Here is a 23035-nt window from a genome sequence, read left to right as displayed (position 1 = left end):
TGCTCTTCTAGACAGGGTGGAATCAAAAGCTTTTCGTCTCATCAACTCCTCTCCTCTAACTGACTGTCTTCAGCCCCTCTCTCACCGCCGCAATGTTGCATATCTAGCTGTCTTCTACCGCTATTTTCATGCCAACTGCTCTTCTGATCTTGCTAACTGCATGCCTCCCCTCCTTCCGCGGCCTCGCTGCACAAGACTTTCTTCTTTCTCTCACCCCTATTCTGTCCACCTCTCTAACGCAAGAGTTAACCAGTATTCTCAATCATTCATCACTTTCTCTGGTAAACTCTGGAACTCCTTGCCTGCTTCTGTATTTCCACTTTCCTATGACTTGAATTCCTTGAAGAGGGAGGTTTCAAGACACTTATCCACCAATTTTTGACCACTGCTTTGACCCTTTTAAGGGACTGGCATTTCAGTGGGCATTTTTTTTATTAGATTTTTGTTGCCCTTGGCCAGTATCCTTCCTACATAAAAAAAATAAATAAAATAAAATAATAATAATAATAATAATAATAATAATAATAATAATAATAATAATATAATAATAATAATAATTATTATAGTAATAATAGTAATAATAATAATAATAGTAATAATAATGATAATGGTAATAATAATAATAATAATAATAATAATAATAATAATAATAATAATAATAATAATAATAATAATGATAATAATAAGCAAAAGAAATGATAATGAATAACATTAAAATTCTTATTTTTTCAAATATTATTATAATAATCAATTACACTATGTAACAAAATTTAACTTTTGTCTTGTCCTTCGCCCCAAGTCATATATATATATATATATATATATATATATATATATATATATATATATATATATATATATATATATATATATATATATATATATATATATATATATATATATATATATATATATATATATATATATATATATATATATATATATATATATATATATATTTTTTTTTTTTTTTTTTTTTTTTCTATCCTAAAATTTTGCTTTTGTAATTGTTCTTGAATTTACATTTTTGCCTTATTTCGTTTTAATATGGTTACTGATGGTTTTCATGTCAGGGAAAGACCTTTGCAAAATCTCAATTGCTTATATAATTTCACCAGTGCGGAGACACAGTCACCACACAATGTCTCACCAGCACGAGGACACAGTCACTACACAATGTCTGTTCCCCTCTGCAGTATACCTGCTTCTACCCCAGGGCAGGGCAGAGTTGGATGTCCCCTACACATGTCTCTTGTCTGGAGCCTTTGAAGTCCCTATCTGACCTCCATTAACCTGGCCGAGGCTAACTTTATCAGGTCAGTAAAATATCTTCTCCCCATTAACTACCATCTCAGTGTCTCTCTCTCTCTCTCTCTCTCTCTCTCTCTCTCTCTCTCTCTCTCTCTCTCTCTCTCTCTCTCTGGCAGTAACAGTAGTGGTGATAATAGTAATGATAGTAACAATAAGTAGTAGTAGTAGTAGTAGTAGTAGTAGTAGTAGTAGTAGTAGTAGTAGTAGTAGTAGTAGTAGTAGTAGTAGTAGCAGCATTAATAGCAGTATCATTATTATTGTTCACTCCATAAGCAACAGCTTTTATGAGAGAGAGAGAGAGAGAGAGAGAGAGAGAGACCATTATTGTATCCTCTTAAATAATGTTCCTTTATAATTCTCATATTTCCCTTTATAAACCAGCTTTCATCAACAGCACAGGTTACCGTCCTTATCAATGCCGCTCCTCCTCCTTCCCTCCTCGCGGCGCACCAGATTTTATGTGGGCAGATTCAGCAGCCGCGACGAGTCATAAACCTTGCCCTGTTTCTTTTCCTTACTCCGTCACCTTGTTGGGAAATGGTAACAATATTACTCCCCTACGTCCTCCTCATCTCTCTCTTTCTCTCATACCCTTCCCTGTACTTCCTTTTCCTCTGTGGCGCTTCTACTTTTTCTTCCCTTCTCCAGTTTTCCTTTACTTTTTTTTTTTAAACAAATATTTACAGGAAGGCTTAAAATTCCACGTTGAGTATGGAATTATTTAAAAAGCCTATGATAGTATTATTTACAGGAATAACACTATACATACTTAACATAAAGATAATAATACTAATACAATAATACAATAAAAATTTAAAGCGCCAGTGGGGACAGGTGCGTGCTACGCCAGCTGTGGGCTGCTAGCTTTATCTGGTGTGTGGACATGTCCTGCACTTGGGGCGTGGCCGCCGTGAACATGTTCTGTGTGCTGGTGTTGGCTAGAGCGAGATCGAGGCACCTTCACTAGCTCGTCGCTACTGGCTGCAGCTCTGGTGCACCTCTGCACTGTGTGTGGCAGTAGCCTCAGGGAGTCAAGGTGAGGGACCCTCTGCACCTGAGTTTTGTGGCACACCACTAGTGCCGACACGTCCCGGCGGTGCTCCAGTGACGTTACTGGTGGTGGGTGCTGTTGGTCCTCATCGGTGGCCACCAATGGGCACTAGTTGTGTGCCACAAAACTCCATTGTACTACTTCTTCCTTGTCTCTTTCTTCCTTTATTCTTGTTCCTCTCTCTTCTCTCTATTCCTCCTCATCCTCTTTCCTCCCGTTGCTTTTTCTTCTTCATTTTGTCAGTCTCTCCTCATCTCCTTCCTCATACAAGTTCCTTTCTTTGTTCCTCTTATATTTGCCTTTCTTCTTTTCTTCTTCTTTCTCCTTGTTTCTGCTTTTACTGCCCCTCTCACTTCCTCGACTTTCTTTCCTCTTTCTTAGTCTTCCCCTTCCTCTGTCTACCTTCTTTTCTTCTTCATTCTTCTTCATCTTTTCCCCTTTCTTTCTTTCTTTCGTTCCTTTATGTTCTCTTCTTCCCATTTCTTCTCTCTTCTTATTCTTCCCATTCTTTCTTCCACCTCCCTTTCCTTGTAATTTCCTCCTCTCTCTCTATCCCCACATCATCCTCCCTCTCCTCTCCTTTCGTTTTCTTCCTTTTCGTCTTTCTCACAACCAGCGTCGTTCTATCTCCCTTTCTTCCTTCTATCTCACTCTCCCTTCTCTTCTTTCCCTCTTCCTCATTTTCATCTTCCATCTGATTCCTCCTTCCTCTACCACCACACCTCCTTCCCCCTTCGTCTCTCGTCTTCCCCTCCTCTTATCTCCCCTAAGACTTGGTGAAGTATGCTTTTTTTCTCTCTCTGTCCCTTCCACCGTATTCCCACATGACAAGACTGCCTAAATATACAGACAAGGGAAAGTTAAAGGGCGCAAAGCAGGCGTATTACAATGTGACAGTAAGGGTGTGTCCACACGGTCGATCAGCGTCCGTCGGGCAAACTGTTACCATATCATAGGCAAAGCAGGATGACGTCATAAGCGCTGAAACGATGGAAGTAGATCTGGCAACAAACAATGGTACCAGATGGGGTTGTACACCACTGTCTTAACTCTGCTCACAAGGCAAAGACCGGCGGACAATGCTCGAAGGTGATGTCCGCTGGCAACGCATAGGTATGCAAGTCCGTGTGTGGACTTAAACCTGGGCGACAGGTGTTACATCACTACCATGGTGCACTAGGAAATAAAAAAACAAAACAAAAACTAAGAAAATTGCACTATGCAGCATAATTGCTTTACCATGTGAGGACAAGGAGGTGACAAAAAGGGAATGGTGTAAGGACTGGTTGTATAAACCAAGCAAAAGGGGAAGCCACGCAACCATTTTAAATGAATTGCGAATTAGATATGAATCAGACTTTACAAACTATATGCGGATGGACCCGAGTGCCTTCTACGACTTACTGGCGAAGGTGAAACCTTTTATAACGAAGCTGCACACCTGTATGAGAGAGCATTTCACCTGAAGTACGTCTAGAGGCAACGTTGATCAATCTTTCCACCGGGTGCTCCTATTGTTCCCTTCAATACTGGACAAGAATTTCAAAACAGAGTTTGTCTGCAATCATACCTGATACGTGCCAAACCATCTATGATGTACTTAAAGATCCATACTTAAAGGTAAGCAACGCTTATTTGTGACAAGTTAAAGACAGGTAATCAAAAAAACACATGCATAATGTGAAGGTAGTAAAAATATATGCATAATGTGAAGGTAATAAAAATGACATTCATAATGTGAAGGACAGGCGTACTATTGAACAGACATGAGATAAAAAAAAATATACATTATAGTTCATGTCAACTATATGAAGACACTAGTGCTTGGAGTTTGGCAACTCTGATATCACTGAACTTGAGGGGCGACCCGTCAGGTAAAAACGAGATCTTTACACACACGTAAAGTTGTTTCAGAATGTTGTTTCTAAACTTGGGATGAAGACAAACTGATTGTTGTTTCTTGCCCATCTTTAATTCAAATGACAGTATATTTGCATGTAAATTTGAATACATAATATGTAATTATGTTTGAATACATAATATGTAATTATGTTCCTGCCATATCATTCATCAGAATTAACCAAGTGACTTTGCCCAACGGACACTGTTCGACCGTGTGGACACACCCTAAGATTACAGCAGGGAATGGTAATATATTAGTACTGGTAGAAAAAAAAATAAATAAATAAAAAATAAATAAAAAAAAAATATTATATATATATATATATATATATATATATATATATATATATATATATATATATATATATATATATATATATATATATATATATATATATATATATATATAATAATAATAATAATATGTAGGTGTCTCGGTGATGGAAGTTTAAGTTTTATGTATTATTTCCTTTGATGAGACTTGTGTTGGTCTAGTAGCCTTATGTAGATAGATAGAGAGAGAGAGAGAGAGACGTTTTTTATCTGTTTATTTTAGGTTATTACGAGTATGTTGTAAGAATGTGGCTCTCTCTCTCTCTCTCTCTCTCTCTCTCTCTCTCTCTCTCTCTCTCTCTCTCTCTCTCTCTCTCTCTCTCTCATATGTAGTTAGTAAACATAGGAAAGTTGCATGTCCGTCTATTTGTTGTTAAGGTTTTGTGTTTGTTTGTACATGAGTGAAGGATTAGATAGGTGTAAAGATGATAAAGTAATTTTTGTATCAAGATATTTTTTCTCCATTATCTACTTAATTAAACACTGGAGGATTCTGTATATTTGTCTGTTGAGTGAGGTTTAAAAGCTTTCGTATAGACATACATAGATAAAGTAATGATAACAATTTTTCTTTCAGATTGTCAGATTATAAGAACGTTTATAAATATTCGTGACTGTGTGTTCATGGTTTGATAATTAAAGTACCTGAGTAAAATTAGAAAGCTTTGATATTGGCAGGTGTAGCTACAAATTAATGATAGTTATTTCAACAACGTAAGGATTATATTTCATGGTTGGACAATAAAAGCTTTAGAAATGTACCGTCTGTGTGTTGGTGGCTTAGCGATTCAAATACCTGAGTGAAGCTTGAGGCTTGGTATAGACAGGTTTAGCTGTAAATGATAAGGCAATCTCAACGACGTAATTTTTCTCCTTCATGACTTGTTAATAAAAAAAAAAAAAGAAAAAAAAAAAAAAAAAAAGTTGTATATGTATGCGTGTTGTTGGCTTGGTGATTCAAATAGTGAAGTTAGAAAGCTTTGCTATAAACAAGTGTAGATAAAGATAAGTAATTTCATCAACTTATTTTTTCTCTCTCTTGGTTAATTAGTAGTAAAATAAAGCTGTATGCGACTGTATGGCTTGGTGATTCAAATATCTGAGTGAGGCTAAGCGGCTCCGGTATAAGCATGAGTACAGATGACTCGAGACAATTACAGTGGGTTTCATTATGGACAGATGAGTGGCTGGAGCATGGCAGGGGTGGTGGTAGTGACTGTCTGCTCGACTTCCTGTGTTATAATGCTTATGTTTTTTTTTATATTTATTCATATGTGATCGCATGTATCTCTCTCTCTTTTCCTTCTCCGTAGTTACATCTTTCTTTCTTTCTCTTTTTTCTTTCTATTACTTTCTTTCTTTTTTCTTTTCTTTATAGGATCTATTCTCCTATTTCCTCCTCCTCCTGCTTCTGCTCCTCCTCCTCCTCCTCCTCACTTTGACTTTGCCATCTTGCCTCTTCTACTAGTAGTTTGTGTAGGATAGTGATACAAACATCACAGTAAGCATTTCAAGGTATGTTGCTATTTTTCTTTTGCATTCCCTTGTATTCGCTCACTGTTCTTGTTATAACCCTAAATACGGTCTATCGTAGCTCAATACTGTTTTGTTTTCTAGTACAGAACGGTTTCGAAACTGTACCGAAGAGATGCGAGTCAGTGAACAAATCGTCAGTAGAATGCTGCTGCCAGACTAAGTGGATCGTATCTCTAGTTCGTCTTGCATATTTTATTTGTGGTCAAGGTGAAACAGGGCCACCGAATTTTTAACTAAAGCTTGTTCCCAGTGGCCCGGCAAGTATGTTGGGCTGGTAATGAGTGCATACGGACGTGTATCATTATTGGTGGGCAGTGAAAGAATTGCTAGTGAGCTTCGCGTCACTTAACCTGGCGTGTGGTGTCGCCTGTGAGTCGGGAAGCAAGTGTTGCCAGACTCATACGTAGCAATTTTATTCTCTTTGTTTTCCATTTAATAAGTCTGTTAGATTGTTGAATCTCTTCAGTCCTTTTAACGAACGGTATTAAAAATGGAGTCTCAAGATCTCGAGACACAAAAATTTGAATGATTGATGGTGACAGTGGCGGCATGTGGCAAGGCTGTGCGCCTCTGCCTAACTCGTCTTCTACACCCAAGCAAGCAATAGAATCTTGTAAGGCTCAAGGACAGTGACATGTATGGGACCATACTTTTAAAACTTCCTTGTCTTTTCCCTCATATTCAGCAGCCTGTAATGAAAATTATTAAGGTTTTCAAGTGTGTTTTCACGACTCCAAAATAATTTAACAGCGATTCTGCAACATCATTAGAAATTCTAAACACCCAAGAAAACCCCCGTAAATCATCGCTGTGGAATTTGAAAATAGACTTGAGAGAAGTAAGCATTTAATACTGCCACTCCTTAGCATATCACAGACCATAACCTTCTCTCTTCTTTCCATTCCACAGCACGACGAAGCCTCTGCGATGGAGGACACCGTGCACCCCCGCTGTGTGCGCTGCGGGGACGGCTGCCCTGGTTTTGAGGAGCATTTCTGGAGGTAAGGCTGAGAGAGTGTGTGGTACGTGATGGTATTGAACGTGTGCTGTGTGTATGTCTAGGTGTGTGCTACTGCGGGAAGAAAGCCTGGAGGAGGAAGAAAATAAATTTAAAACTCTCTAATTTACCACTTTAATTATATCAAAGTGCACTGTGGAACCACAATGACCAATGATGATGGTGATGGTGATGATAATGCTGAGATAGATGAAGGAAGGACCTGGGAAAAGAAGAAAGAGAGGACACAAAAGGTTGAGATGTCAGCAGTATCGGATGAAAGAGTGATGGGAGTTGTGGAGAATGAAAGACAGACACCTGGCAGTGAAATGAGGAGAAAGTTAGAGACGGCGAGGCAAGAATGACAATATAGAAATGATAAAGAAAGAGGCAGGCTAGATAAAGAACTAGATGGAGAGATTAATTTAGAAGATTAGGTTAAATTAGATTACGTTAGAAATTTTTGGCATGCAGTAGATAGACAGCGGAGAGACAATAAGAAGACTGGAGTTAGGCTAGGTTAGGTTAGGTTAGTTTTCCTGATGTGGTATGAAATCAACAGGCAGATAAGAAAAATAAGTAGAGATGGTTAAACTTAATGATGGTGATAATGATTATGGTGAAAGGTTGAGGCAGTGAGGAGTATGTGTGATGACTGGCACAAGTCATCAACTCTCCTCTAACTGACTGTCTTCAGCCTCTATCTCATCGCCACAATGTTGCATCTCTAGCTGTCTTCTACCGCTATTTTCATGCTAACTGCTCTTCTGACCTTGCTAACTGCATGCCTCCCCTCCTCCCGCGGCCTCGCTACACAAGACTTTCTTCTTTTTTCTCATCCCTATTCTGTCCACCTCTCTAACGCAAGAGTTAACCAGTATTCACAATCATTCATCTCTTTCACTGGTAAACTCCGGAACTCCCTGCCTGCTTCTGTATTTCAACCTTCCTATGACTTTAATTCCTTCAAGAGGGAGGTTTCAAGATACTTATCCTTCAATTTTTACTACAGCTTTGGACCCTTTTTATGGAACTGGGATTTCAATGGGCATTTTTTTTATCGGATTTTTGTTGCCCTTGGTCAGTGTCCCTCCTACATAAAAAAAAAAAAATGTGGTGACCGATGACAGAATGATGAATACTTAACAGTATATTCTACTTATAGATAATATGGCGGGACATTCCGAGCGTGACACTACAGACAAAATAGCATCTTGGCCAGAACCGTTTACTCTCTCTCTCTCTCTCTCTCTCTCTCTCTCTCTCTCTCTCTCTCTCTCTCTCTCTCTCTCTCTAGCCTTTGACACGTTGATAACCCTACGGTTTCTCGCTAACATTTACAAAAAATGGAAATAAAAAAAATGAAGTGTTTAAGGTGAAGAGACATGGATTGTTTCTACTGATAACACTTACTTCTTTCATACATGTGTTGGGGAAGGGATGGGAAGGGAGAGAGAGAGAGAGAGAGAGAGAGAGAGAGAGAGAGAGAGAGAGAGAGAGACTTTGGCGGCGGCGGTGATGGTGGTAGTGGGAAGGTGGAGGGTTGGTTTTGACGTTGTTGTAGTTGCCTGCTTGGCTACACATGTGCAGGGAAGCGAACGAGTACTGGGAAAGGTTGTAGCTACAATAAGAAACAGTGGTGGTGGTGGTGGTGGTGGTGGTGGTGGAAACAGTTAATCATCCGCCAACACTGCCACCACCATCACCACTATTACCAGCAGCAACAGTTGTCAGTCTAATGAAGCACACGTTCTGGTACTTCTCTGCCATCTTTCTCTCCGCTCATCTCGTCTTGAACCGCGCTCTCCCGTGTCACACCTCAGTAATCCCACTACAAGTCTTGCTCCAGCCCGGTGTTCTCGGTCCTCTTTGCTCTCCTCCGCTGACTGACCACTCTGCCATCCAAAATCTTAATTTGTAATTGTAATAGTTTTCACGGGTTATATGTTTGGTTTATATATATATATATATATATATATATATATATATATATATATATATATATATATATATATATATATATATATATATATATATATATATATATATATATATATATATATATATATATATATATTTTTTTTTTTTTTTTTTTTTTTTTTTTACCTTTTACTTCATTTATGACATTAATATTTGATTTATTAGATTTTTTCATAATTTCAGTCTGTTGCTGCTTGCATTTATTATGATGGTCTGCAAAATTTACGTTATTTTTATCACAAACACGCGTTACAAGTTCGTTTCATTATTTTCTGTGTTAATCTTTGTCTTAATCTTCATCAATTTCATTCATTGCATTCTTCATATTGTTACTTTCAATTTGCTTTCTTTTTTCAAATATCTTAATCTCACTTTTTCCTTCCTTTTTTTTTTATTTAATCATTACATTCTTTTCACCGGCAACTTAGCAACCTTATTATTATTATTATTATTATTATTATTATTATTATTATTATTGTTCTTGTTATTATTATTATTTTCCACTTCTTTGTGCCCTTGTGTGGTTTCCTCCACGCATAACACTTTATTATTATCACCATTATAATTTTATTGCTATCACCATTATAATTTCTTACATTCACAGTCTCTTACCAGTTTCAAAATTTGCATCATTATGCTTTCCTTTATTAATTTACAGTTTACAGAAGCTCTCACTTATTTTCTCTTCCCCTGCGCCTCCCTCATCCAAAAGAAAACGAGGACTTCAAAGGAGACACGTGATTGGTGGAAGTGTCGCTTAACGGGTTCTCTTTTATCCAATGAGGGAAGGGAGCCATAGTGGAGCGAGCTTTTACCTTTATCGACGCCGGAAACAAGGGCTAATTTACGATACGGCGCAGAGAGAGAGAGAGAGAGAGAGAGAGAGAGAGAGAGAGAGAGAGAGAGAGATTGATAAATCCAATGTACACAGTAACTGATAAAGATTGCTTACTATTAATAATGAGAAAAAAGAAATTGTAATTGAATAGGTAAGTAACTACCATTCTGTGTTACTTTACAGAAATAGACGAGAGCTGCTACTACTACTACTACTACTACTACTACTACTACTACAACTTCTACTACTGCTAACCATAATAAAAATAATGATAATAATAATAATCTTGAAAATATTACAGTTGTCTCTCTCTCTCTCTCTCTCTCTCTCTCTCTCTCTCTCTCTCTCTCTCTCTCTCTCTCTCTCTCTCTCTCTCTCTCTCTCTCTCTCTCCGTTGTCACCCCACAGCTTATAAAGAAGACAAGTTTTGCCTCTTGTATATCACCTTTTTTTTTTGTCATCGTCGCTTCGGAGCCGAGAGAGAGAGAGAGAGAGAGAGAGAGAGAGAGAGAGAGAGAGAGAGAGAGAGAGAGAGAGAGAGAGTGTTTATGAGGAACATTTGTTACTGTAATGACCTCAGGGATGTTGAGAGAGAGAGAGAGAGAGAGAGAGAGAGAGAGAGAGAGAGAGAGAGAGAGAGAGAGAGAGAGAGAGAGAGAGAGAGAGAGAGAGTGTTTATGAGGAACATTTGTTACTGTAATGACCTCAGGGATGTTGAGAGAGAGAGAGAGAGAGAGAGAGAGAGAGAGAGAGAGAGAGAGAGAGAGAGAGAGAGAGAGAGAGAGGCTGTTCCTAATATACACACTATTAATTTTAGCTGAAATAGGAAAATGCTAGATTTCTAAAGTCGGGTTTTAAATAGACGTATATGTAAAAGAATTATATTTTTTAGAAAGGGCTGGAGATAGTTCCTTTATTTGAGCTGTATCATCATCACCGTCATCATTATCATCAGAATTATTGTTAGTGAGTCGAAATCGTTGTAATGCGTGCCCAGTTCATAACACAAGGCGTGGCGTATCTGTCAGTGCAGTTAGGTAAGTATCAATATCAGCTAAAAGTATTTAGGTGTGGCTAGCATGGGGGTCAAACCCATGACCTCGGCGTCATCAGCACGGCGCTCTAAACATTTTTCGCGGTTTAAGATCTAATTTTCAATCTGTAGAACACCACCTCTCCTCTTCTAAACCTCATCTTCTTTTCCTCACTGAAACTCAGGTGTCTGAGGCAAGTGACAGTAGCCCCTTTTCTGTTCCCTCTTACTTTCTCTATCCTCATTTTCGATCCAAAGCTGGATGCTGCGTTTATGTGCGCAATGACTTAACCTGCTCTCGTGCCCACGCTCTTGAATCTTCTGAGTTTTCCACCATCTGGCTACGACTGCAGAGTCACTCTCATACTAAATTTATCTGTGCTGTATACCTCTCTCCTAACTCCTCTGACTATAAGAAATTGTTTGACTACTTAACTTCCAAAGTGGAGCACATTCTGACCCTCTTCCCTTTTGCAGAGATCTCCATTCTTGGAGACTTCAATGTTCACCACCAGCTTTGGCTTTCCTCTCCCTTCACTGACCATCCTAGTGAACTAGCCTACAACTTTGCTATCCTCCATGACCTAGACTCTAGGTCATGGCACCTTCGCTTAGGGGGATCCTGAGGAGGGATTGGAGTGATAGGACAAGATAAAGATATGAGATTGTGATAGGAGGAGCCCAACGGAGAAGAAAGGGTGACAGCATAAGCAGAAGGATTAGAGGTCAGGAAAAGGTCAAGAATGTTGGGCGTATCTCCAAGACGGTCAGGAATACGAGTTTGGTGTTGCACCAGTTGCTCTAGGTCCTAGAGCAACTGGTGCAACACCCTACTCGTATTCCTGACCGTCTTGGAGATACGCCCAACATTCTGGACCTTTTCCTGACCTCTAATCCTTCTGCTTATGCTGTCACCCTTTCTTCTCCGTTGGGCTCCTCCGATCACAATCTCATATCTTTATCTTGTCCTATCACTCCAATCCCTCCTCAGGATCCCCTTAAGCGAAGGTGCCTCTGGCGTTTTGCCTCTGCTAGTTGGGGGGACCTGAGGAGGTATTTTGCTGATTTTCCCTGGAATGACTACTGCTTCCGTGTCAGAGACCCATCTTTGTGTGCTGAGCGCATAACAGAGGTGATAGTGTCTGGCATGGAGGCGTACATTCCTCACTCTTTTTCTCGTCCTAAACCTTCTAAACCTTGGTTTAACACAGCTTGTTCTCGTGCTATACATGATAGAGAGGTGGCCCACAAAAGGTACTTAAGCCTTCCATCACCAGAATCTCATGCACTTTATATTTCTGCCCGGAACCATGCCAAGTCTGTTCTCCAACTAGCCAAAAACTCCTTCATTAACAGAAAATGTCAAAACCTTTCAAGATCTAACTCCCCTCGTGATTTCTGGCATCTAGCCAAAAATATTTCCAATAACTTTGCTTCTTCTTCTTACCCTCCTCTACTTCAACCAGATGGCACCACTGCTATCACATCTATTTCTAAAGCTGAACTCTTTGCTCAAACCTTTGCTAAAAACTCTACCTTGGACGATTCTGGGCTTGTTCCTCCCTCTCCTCCACCCTCTGACTACTTCATGCCACCTATTAAAATTCTTCGCAATGATGTTTTCCATGCCCTCGCTGGCCTAAACCCTCGGAAGTCAAACTCTTTCAGCTCTGTCTGTCAACATCTACCTTTCCTTCTTGCTGGAAGTTTGCCTACATTCAACCTGTTCCTAAAAAGGGTGACCGTTCTAATCCCTCAAACTACCGTCCTATTGCTTTAATTTCCTGCCTATCTAAAGTTTTTGAGTCTATCCTCAACAGGAAGATTCTTAAACATCTATCACTTCACAACCTTCTATCTGATCGCCAGTATGGGTTCCGTCAAGGCCGCTCTACTGGTGATCTTCTGGCTTTCCTTACTGAGTCTTGGTCATCCTCTTTTAGAGATTTTGGTGAAACTTTTGCTGTTGCCTTGGACATATCAAAAGCCTTTGGTAGAGTCTGGCACAAAGCTTTGATTTCCAAACTACCCTCTTACGGTTTCTATCTTTCTCTCTGTAACTTCATCTCAAGTTTTCTTTCTGACCGTTCTATTGCTGCTGTGGTAGACGGTCACTGTTCTTCTCCTAAATCTATTAACAGTGGTGTTCCTCAGGGTTCTGTCCTGTCACCCACTCTCTTCTTATTATTCATTAATGATCTTCTAAACCAAACTTCTTGTCCTATCCACTCCTATGCTGATGATACCACCCTGCACTTTTCCACGTCTTTTCATAGACGTCCAACCCTTCAGGAGGTAAACATATCACGCAGGGAAGCCACAGAACGCCTGACTTCTGATCTTTCTAAAATTTCTGATTGGGGCAGAGCAAACTTGGTATTGTTCAATGCCTCAAAAACTCAATTCCTCCATCTATCAACTCGACACAATCTTCCAGACAACTATTCCCTCTTCTTCAATGACACTCAACTGTCCCCTTTTTTCTACACTGAACATCCTCGGTCTGTCCTTTACTTATAATCTGAACTGGAAACTTCACATCTCATCTCTAGCTAAAACAGCTTCTATGAAGTTAGGTGTTCTGAGACGTCTCCGCCAATTTTTCTCACCCCCCCAGCTGCTAACTCTGTACAAGGGCCTTATCCGTCCATGTATGGAGTATGCTTCACATGTCTGGGGGGGTTCCACTCATACTGCTCTTCTAGACAGGGTGGAATCAGAAGCTTTTCGTCTCATCAACTCCTCTCCTCTAACTGACTGTCTTCAGCCTCTCTCTCACCGCCGCAATGTTGCATATCTAGCTGTCTTCTACCGCTATTTTCATGCTAACTGCTCTTTTGATCTTGCTAACTGCATGCCTCCCCTCCTTCCGCGGCCTCGCTGCACAAGACTTTCTTCTTTCTCTCACCCCTATTCTGTCCACCTCTCTAACGCAAGAGTTAACCAGTATTCTCAATCATTCATCCCTTTCTCTGGTAAACTCTGGAACTCCCTGCCTGCTTCTGTATTTCCACCTTCCTATGACTTGAATTCCTTGAAGAGGGAGGTTTCAAGACACTTATCCACCAATTTTTGACCACTGCTTTGACCCTTTTATGGGACTGGCATCTCAGTGGGCATTTTTTTTATTAGATTTTTGTTGCCCTTGGCCAGTATCCTTCCTACATAAAAAAAAAAAAAAAACTGAGCTAATGGGCCTTGAAGCACTTTGGGGAGTTTACAAGTTCTTCAGGAGTTATTTTCCTCATTGCGGTGGTAGTGTTGGTGCTGGCGGTAGTGGAGGTGAAAGTGGTAATGTACTGCAATATTTATACTGTAATTATGAAGAAAGAGAGAGAAGAGAAGAGAGAGAGAGAGAGAGAGAGAGAGAGAGAGAGAGAGAGAGAGAGAGAGAGAGAGAGAGAGAATGGTATTTAAGTAGCATAAGGATTATAACAAGGATGACAAACAAAATCCCCCAAAGCTGGTAATGAGGATAGGACTAGAATTAACGGCTTCAAGCTTGATTAAGTTAGATGAATAAAAATGATACTAAGAAATTTGTTCTCAGAATGGTAGATGCCTGGAATAAACTGGGTAATCAGTTTCCTGGTGTTGCAAGTCAACAGGAACCCTTTAAGCATTAGATAATTGTGAGGATAGGGATGATGGGTGGATATCTGTGGGTATGTTTTATGTAGGGACTACTGCGTAAAGGCCTATTGGATCCTTGCAGCTTCCATTACGTTCTTGACCCTTCACAACAACAACAACAACAACAACAACAACAACAAAAAGACAGTTTAAAGAGATGTATCCATTCATTCCTCCTCCTCCTCCTCCTCCTCCTCCTCCTCCCCACGAATGGAAACTAGCAAATGTCACACCAATCTTTAAAAAGGAAATAAATCTCTCCCAGCCAATTACAGGCCGATCACTCTCACTTCAGTAGTGTGCAAGCTGATGGAAACAATAATTAGAGATAAAATTGTTAAATATTTAGAAGAAAATAGAATCATAAAGGATTCGCAACACGACTTCAGAACCAGGCGTTCCTGCTTAACAAACTTACTAGACTTCTTTTATGAAGTATTTAACTCGTATGACGAGACAAAAGCTGTTGATATTATCTACCTTGATTTCCAGAAAGCTTTCGACACTATTCCCCATAAGAGACTCATCAGTAAAGTAAAAGCTCACGGCATTGCTGGAAACACCCTGAAATGGCTGAGAGACTGGCTCTCTGACAGAAAACAGCGTGTTGTGATTAATGGAAAAGAGTCAGAGTGGCATAAGGTAAATAGCGGCGTTCCTCAAGGCTCTGTATTAGGACCAGTACTCTTCATAATGTACATAAATGATATTGATGAAGGGATAAACTGCAAAATAAGTAAATTTGCAGACGACACCAAAATAACAAGTAGAGTAACGTCTGTGTCACAATGGCAGGAACTGCAGTGTGACCTCAATAAACTAACAAGCTGGGCAGAAAAATGGCAGATGAGATTCAATATAGAAAAGTGCAAAGCTCTACATATCGGAAGCAACAATGTTCAGGCGAGATATGTAATGAATAACATGCCACTGTCAAGTTCTGATAAAGAAAAAGATCTTGGGGTCGTCGTGTCAAACGACCTAAAGCCGAGTCAACACTGCACAGAAACAGTAGAGACGGCAAATAAATTAGTAGGGTTCATTGGAAGAACCTTTGAATTTAAATCAGAAAAGGTTATACTTGCCTTATATAACTCACTGGTGCGCCCTCATCTAGAATACTGTGTACAGTTTTGGTCCCCATACTACAAAAAAGACATTGAAAAACTAGAAAAGATACAGCGCAGAGTCACAAAGATTATTCCAAGATTGCGCAATAAGCCGTATGAGGAATGACTAGAAGAACTAAACCTATTTAGTTTAACAAAGCGGAGGATAAGAGGAGACCTAATTGAAGTGTTCAAAATTTTCAAAGGTTATAGTAACATTGATGCACATAAATATTTTACCATTCTAACCTAACAAGAAATAATGGATTCAAGATTATACCCAAACGTTTTAAATCCCACGAGGCAAAACATTTTTCCTTTAATCGTATAGTAAATATATGGAATAAACTTCCTGCCGAAATTGTGAACAGCAATACTATTGAATCATTCAAAAATAAAATAGACAAATATTTAAAAGCAAATCCCCAACAAGCTCTCTTCTTGTCCGAATAATTACTAAATACACTAATAAACTCTTATTCTACACCACTTTTAATATAACTTGTATTAACTTTCAGATAGGCATATAGAGTTCACCGTAGGGCGAATAGTAGAACTTCCTTTCATCCTTTCCTATGAAAATTTCCATGGCAGTTTTTCCATACTGCATGGTACTTTTCCCAACTATTTCCATGCCAGCACAAGCTGGAGGGAGTGGTGGGTGGGGAGGAGCCTTCTGCTATGCTGTCCTGTCTCTCTTCCCTGTAGCTAGTTAGTAGTAGTTACCAAACAGCCTTGCAAGGACCAAAAGGTCTGTTGCTGTTTGGCTTTCCTTTATATTCCTTTGTATTCCTCCCCCTCTTCCCCCTCCTCCTGCCCCACTTCCCCCTTGCCAAGGACAGGTGTAACAGGTCGGACAGGTGAGGGCGTGAAGGAGTTTATAGCCATTTACTGTGGCGAAACCTCTCTCTTATTCTCCTTTCACCACTTTCTCTTCCTTCCCTTGGCTTCTGTTAAAACAAGATGGAAAATTTATACACCTGGAAAGTATTGTGTCAGAGGAGGCAGATTGTGAAAAGGAATTAAAGAAAAGAACAGTGCTGGCAAAAACTGATTTTATGAATATAAGAACTTTGTTGATAAATTTTGGCATAAAGATGGATTTGAAAATTAGGTTGTTGAAATGCTACGTCTGTTCAGTTATATGATTGTGAAATGTTAAAAAGAAAATTAAAAAGAAGTTAGAGTCTATGAAGATGTGGTTCCTAAGAAGAATGTAGAAGATTCCATGGACAGCAAGAGTAACTAATGAGGAAGTGCTTGCGACGTGCAGGAGTAGTGAGAGAGTTGATAAGAAGTAAAGAAGATGCAGTTACAGTTTTCTGGGAAACATCCTGAGAGCTGGAGGAATGAAAAGGGATTGCTTGATGGGGAACATTGATGGGAGAAAAGCAGGAGGAAGGCAAAAGAAAGATATATATGCAGACTTTGTTTGAAAGTATAAACATAAGATGGAACACCGTGGACTTGGTCAGGATGGCAGATAGGAGAAATGATTGCCGCTTCATGATCGCTAACGTCACATAACTAGCACTTCGATAAGGTAAGGTGCGGTAATCAGTATATGGTCACTGCCTCCACGCATCACATCTCTAGTTCTTCTTCATCTTAGTGGACCCCTTAATGTATATAAATTTTTTTTTATCAGATTCTTACTCATAAAAATTTACTTGACTATGTGACATCGCCATTAGGGAAACTGTCTTTGTTTGCAGGATTTTTTAAATATTTATTTTCCTGATAATCACTCGGAGTTCTCTTTCTATATTCTAACTACTTCTGATAATAGCTATTTGTGTCATTGCTTTCCATGTTTACATAGTTTTCTCAATGTTATATTTTTACACTAATGATATTTTCATCGTAAGTCTGTAATCATTATTAACTTTTTTTTTTAATGCCATTTCCTCCCATATGTGTTCCCTGCCACTCTTTCCGTTCTCAGGTATCGCTACGTACATGTATAAGGCAACTTTCTGCCATCCGTCTCTCTAATCAATTGATTAGTGGAAGAGACACGTCTGTCTCTTCCACTGCACAGTCTAACCACTGATAACCGCCGACTAATGCTCGTGTTGAGATTGAGGGATCTTTTTCTAAATGGTCTACGAATGTTGGGATAAACGTGAAGTCCAAAACACACCACCTTGAGGTACGCTGCTCCTACTGCTCCATGATTACGAGTTTTTTTCAGTTTAGACTTCGCTCGCTTATCCACACTTTTGAATCATCACGAGAACACAACTTCGATGCTGCACCGTGTGTGGTTAATATTATCGAAGGCCTTGTGGAACGTCTTCTGCAGTTACATTGAACAGTATTAAACAGTATCGGAACATCCCACTTGGCGCGAGTATCTTGAGAGGACTCCACTTCGTGACTCAAGCACAGTCGGTTACTGTCACTCCTTGTTAAGCTGACGTGCATTTATTTTTCTCTCTTTGCAGTTAAGTCAAGGCACGTTTTCCAAGATTTGATTCCGTGAATGCCCAGCCGTCTCTTCAAGTTTGATGAAATGGTGTGGTGTAGGTTTGTTTAAAAAATTATATGATATGATCTTGAAAGGGACCACTGACAACAGAGCAGTGATGATTGATCAGTAGTAGTAGTAGTAGTAGCAGTAGTAGTAGTAGTAGTAGTTGTTGTTGTTGTAATAGCAGCAACAGCACCACCACCACCATCATCACCAGGAGCATCAACAGTAGTAATTACACGTCTTCCACAGTTTAATGAAATGCTGAAGCTGAAGTAATTGACCGGTAACTATTTCATTTTATAACCCTCGCTAACAATGCATGTAGTTAACAGTGGCTGTGTTCCAGCCACCGAGCACCCAACCGAGCTTAAGCGAACACCCGCGCTGGACAGCACCGGACGGGGATACTCAGAAGACAGCGATACATTATTACTGAGGGTTAAAAGCTAACGGGGGAACAATGAACTGGCGGAGGTTTCAAGTTGTTTCCGTTATTTATTAGATTGCTATCGTGGATGTGACCATTTTTCGACTTCCGGATGCTTCTTTTTTTTTTTTTCATTTATTCATTTGATTTTTCTTTTCTCTAAACTGCTTTATTTGGCTTTTGTTTTGCAGGATTTGAAATGGAAAAAAATATCCATCACGTCTCTCTTTAATTATATAACAAAGGCTATTACGTAATTATTTTGAAAGTTAATGTTTCTCTTTACCTAATATACATATCGACTTTTTTTACGTAATATTTATGCTGTCTATTCTCTTTTCAAAGCTGAAGGTAAAAACGTCATTAATTCATCAGGTCTCTCTTCTCGCACATAACAAAACCAATATTTACTTGCATACCACTTCAATAATATTTCTTTTTTGCATCATGTTTAACCGACGGCAGGAGTCGTGAATCATCTCTTCTCGTGGGAATATTGCTTCTTGTGACTGTATTTCTGGTCCTATTTTCGCTTTATCGATGGTTCCTTTCAGCGTCATATTGCAGTTTGGTTAAAAATAGCAGCCAGTCTGCAATATAAAGCTGAAAGAAACGCTCGAAAAACGAAGAAAGTGGAGCCAGAAATACAGGTACAAAAAATATTCCCACGAGAACCTTATGTTTAACGAACAACAGCAATTTCAGATAGTTCTTCTGCGAAAATAGGACCAGAAATACAGTCACAAGAAGCAATATTCCCACGAGAAGAGATGATTCACGACTCCTGCCGTCGGTTAAACATGATGCAAAAAAGAAATATTATTGAAGTGGTATGCAAGTAAATATTGGTTTTGTTATGTGCGAGAAGAGAGATCTGATGAATTAATGACATTTTTACCTTCAGCTTTGAAAAGAGAATAGACAGCATAAATATTACGTAAAAAAGACGATATGTATATTAGGTAAAGAGAAACATTAACTTTCAAAATAATTACGTAATAGCCTTTGTTATATAATTAAAGAGAGACGTGGATAATTTTTTTTTCATTTCAAATCCTGCAAAACAAAAGCCAAAATAAAGCAGGTTAGAGAAAAGAAAAATCAAATGAATAAATAAAAAAAAAAAAAAAAAAGCATCCGGAAGTCGAAAAATGGTCACATCCACGATAGCAATCTAATAAATAACGGAAACAACTTGAAACCTCCGCCAGTTCATTTTTCCCCCGTTAGCTTTTAACCCTCAGTAATAATGTATCGCTGCCTTCTGAGTATCCCCGTCCGGTGCTGTCCAGCGCGGGTGTTCGCTTAAGCTCGGTTGGGTGCTCGGTGGCTGGAACACAGCCACTGTTAACTACATGCATTGTTAGCGAGGGTTATAAAATGAAATAGTTACCGGTCAATTACTTCAGCTTCAGCATTTCATTAAACTGTGGAAGACGTGTAATTACTACTGTTGATGCTCCTGGTGGTGGTGGTGGTGGTGGTGGTGGTGCTGTTGCTGCTATTACAACAACAACTACTACTACTACATTACTACTGTTGATGCTCCTGGTGGTGATGGTGGTGGTGGTGCTGTTGCTGCTATTACAACAACAACAACAACAACTACTACTACTACTACTACTACTACTGATCAATCATCACTGCTCTGTTGTCAGTGGTCCCTTTCAAGATCATATCATATAATTTTTTAAACAAACCTACACCACACCATTTCATCAAACTTGAAGAGACGGCTGGGCATTCACGGAATCAAATCTTGGAAAACGTGCCTTGACTTAACTGCAAAGAGAGAAAAATGAATGCACGTCAGCTTAACAAGGAGTGACAGTAACCGACTGTGCTTGAGTCACGAAGTGGAGTCCTCTCAAGATACTCGCGCCAAGTGGGATGTTCCGATACTGTTTAATACTGTTCAATGTAACTGCAGAAGACGTTCCACAAGGCCTTCGATAATATTAACCACACACGGTGCAGCATCGAAGTTGTGTTCTCGTGATGATTCAAAAGTGTGGATAAGCGAGCGAAGTCTAAACTGAAAAAAACTCGTAATCATGGAGCAGTAGGAGCAGCGTACCTCAAGGTGGTGTGTTTTGGACTTCACGTTTATCCCAACATTCGTAGACCATTTAGAAAAAGATCCCTCAATCTCAACACGAGCATTAGTCGGCGGTTATCAGTGGTTAGACTGTGCAGTGGAAGAGACAGACGTGTCTCTTCCACTAATCAATTGATTAGAGAGACGGATGGCAGAAAGTTGCCTTATACATGTACGTAGCGATACCTGAGAACGGAAAGAGTGGCAGGGAACACATATGGGAGGAAATGGCATTAAAAAAAAAAGTTAATAATGATTACAGACTTACGATGAAAATATCATTAGTGTAAAAATATAACATTGAGAAAACTATGTAAACATGGAAAGCAATGACACAAATAGCTATTATCAGAAGTAGTTAGAATATAGAAAGAGAACTCCGAGTGATTATCAGGAAAATAAATATTTAAAAAATCCTGCAAACAAAGACAGTTTCCCTAATGGCGATGTCACATAGTCAAGTAAATTTTTATGAGTAAGAATCTGATAAAAAAAAATTTATATACATTAAGGGGTCCACTAAGATGAAGAAGAACTAGAGACGTGATGCGTGGAGGCAGTGACCATATACTGATTACCACACCTTACCTTATCGAAGTGCTAGTTATGTGACGTTAGCGATCATGAAGCGGCAATCATTTCTCCTATCTGCCATCCTGACCAAGTCCACGGTGTTCCATCTTATGTTTATACTTTCAAACAAAGTCTGCATATATATCTTTCTTTTGCCTTCCTCCTGCTTTTCTCCCATCAATGTTCCCCATCAAGCAATCCCTTTTCATTCCTCCAGCTCTCAGGATGTTTCCCAGAAAACTGTAACTGCATCTTCTTTACTTCTTATCAACTCTCACTACTCCTGCACGTCGCAAGCACTTCCTCATTAGTTACTCTTGCTGTCCATGGAATCTTCTACATTCTTCTTAGGAACCACATCTTCATAGACTCTAACTTCTTTTTAATTTTCTTTTTAACATTTCACAATCATATAACTAAACAGACATAGCATTTCAACAACCTAATTTTCAAATCCATCTTTATGCCAAAATTTATCAACAAAGTTCTTATATTCATAAAATCAGTTTTTGCCAGCACTGTTCTTTTCTTTAATTCCTTTTCACAATCTGCCTCCTCTGACACAATACTTTCCAGGTGTATAAATTTTCCATCTTGTTTTAACAGAAGCCAAGGGAAGGAAGAGAAAGTGGTGAAAGGAGAATAAGAGAGAGGTTTCGCCACAGTAAATGGCTATAAACTCCTTCACGCCCTCACCTGTCCGACCTGTTACACCTGTCCTTGGCGAGGGGGAAGTGGGGCAGGAGGAGGGGGAAGAGGAGGAGGAGGAGGAGGAGGAGGAGGAGGAGGAGGAGAAGGAGGAGGGATGAATGGATACATCTCTTTAAACTGTCTTTTTGTTGTTGTTGTTGTTGTTGTTAAGAGACAAGAACGTAATGGAAGCTGCAAGGATCCAATAGGCCTTTACGCAGTAGTCCCTACATACAACATACCCACAGATATCCACCCATCATCCCTATCCTCAAAATTATCTAATGCTTAAAAGGTTCCTGTTGACTTGCAACACCAGGAAACTGATTACCCAGTTTATTCCAGGCATCTACCATTCTGAGAACAAATTTCTTAGTATCATTTTTATTCATCTAACTTAATCAAGCTTGAAGCCGTTAATTCTAGTCCTATCCTCATTACCAGCTTTGGAGGATTTTGTTTGTCATCCTTGTTATAATCCTTATGCTACTTAAAGACCATTCTCTCTCTCTCTCTTCTCTTCTCTCTCTTTCCTCATAATTACAGTATAAATATTGCAGTACATTACCACTTTCACCTCCACTACCGCCAGCACCAACACCATCACCGCAATGAAGAAAATAACTCCTGAAGAACTTCTACACTCCCCAAGGTGCTTCAAGACCCATTAGCTCAGTTGTTTAGAGCGCCGTGCTGATGACGCCGAGGTCATGGGTTTGACCCCCATGCGAGCCATACCTAAATACTCGTACTTTTAGGTGATATTGATACTTACCTAACTGCACTGACAGATACGCCACGCCTTGTGTTATGAACTGGGCACGCACTACAACGATTTCGACTCACTAACAATAATTCTGATGATAATGATGACGGTGATGATGATACAGCTCAAATAAAGGAACCATCTCCAGCCCTTTCTAAAAAAATGTAATTCTTTTACATATACGTCTATTTAATACCCGACTTTAGAAGTCTAGCATTTTCCTATTTCAGCTAAAATTAATAGTGTGTATATTAGGAACAGCCTCTCTCTCTCTCTCTCTCT

General features: G+C 39.3%; 1 long non-coding RNA gene across 1 annotated transcript in view; it reads left to right on the top strand.

Moving 5' to 3' along the window:
• The first annotated feature begins 6281 nt into the window (after nucleotides 1-6281).
• Nucleotides 6282-23035, top strand: part of LOC135094409 (uncharacterized) — an 18717-nt gene continuing 1963 nt past the window's right edge. The window contains exons 1-2 of the long non-coding RNA XR_010263794.1: nucleotides 6282-6746; nucleotides 7043-7134. This is a non-coding gene — a long non-coding RNA (uncharacterized LOC135094409). The remainder of the gene's footprint in view (nucleotides 6747-7042; nucleotides 7135-23035) is intronic.

The sequence above is a fragment of the Scylla paramamosain genome, chromosome 45 (assembly GCF_035594125.1).
Source record: "Scylla paramamosain isolate STU-SP2022 chromosome 45, ASM3559412v1, whole genome shotgun sequence".
NCBI lineage: Eukaryota > Metazoa > Arthropoda > Malacostraca > Decapoda > Portunidae > Scylla > Scylla paramamosain.
Note: the sequence above shows the minus strand (reverse complement) of the source record. Positions and strands in the feature narration are given on the sequence as shown.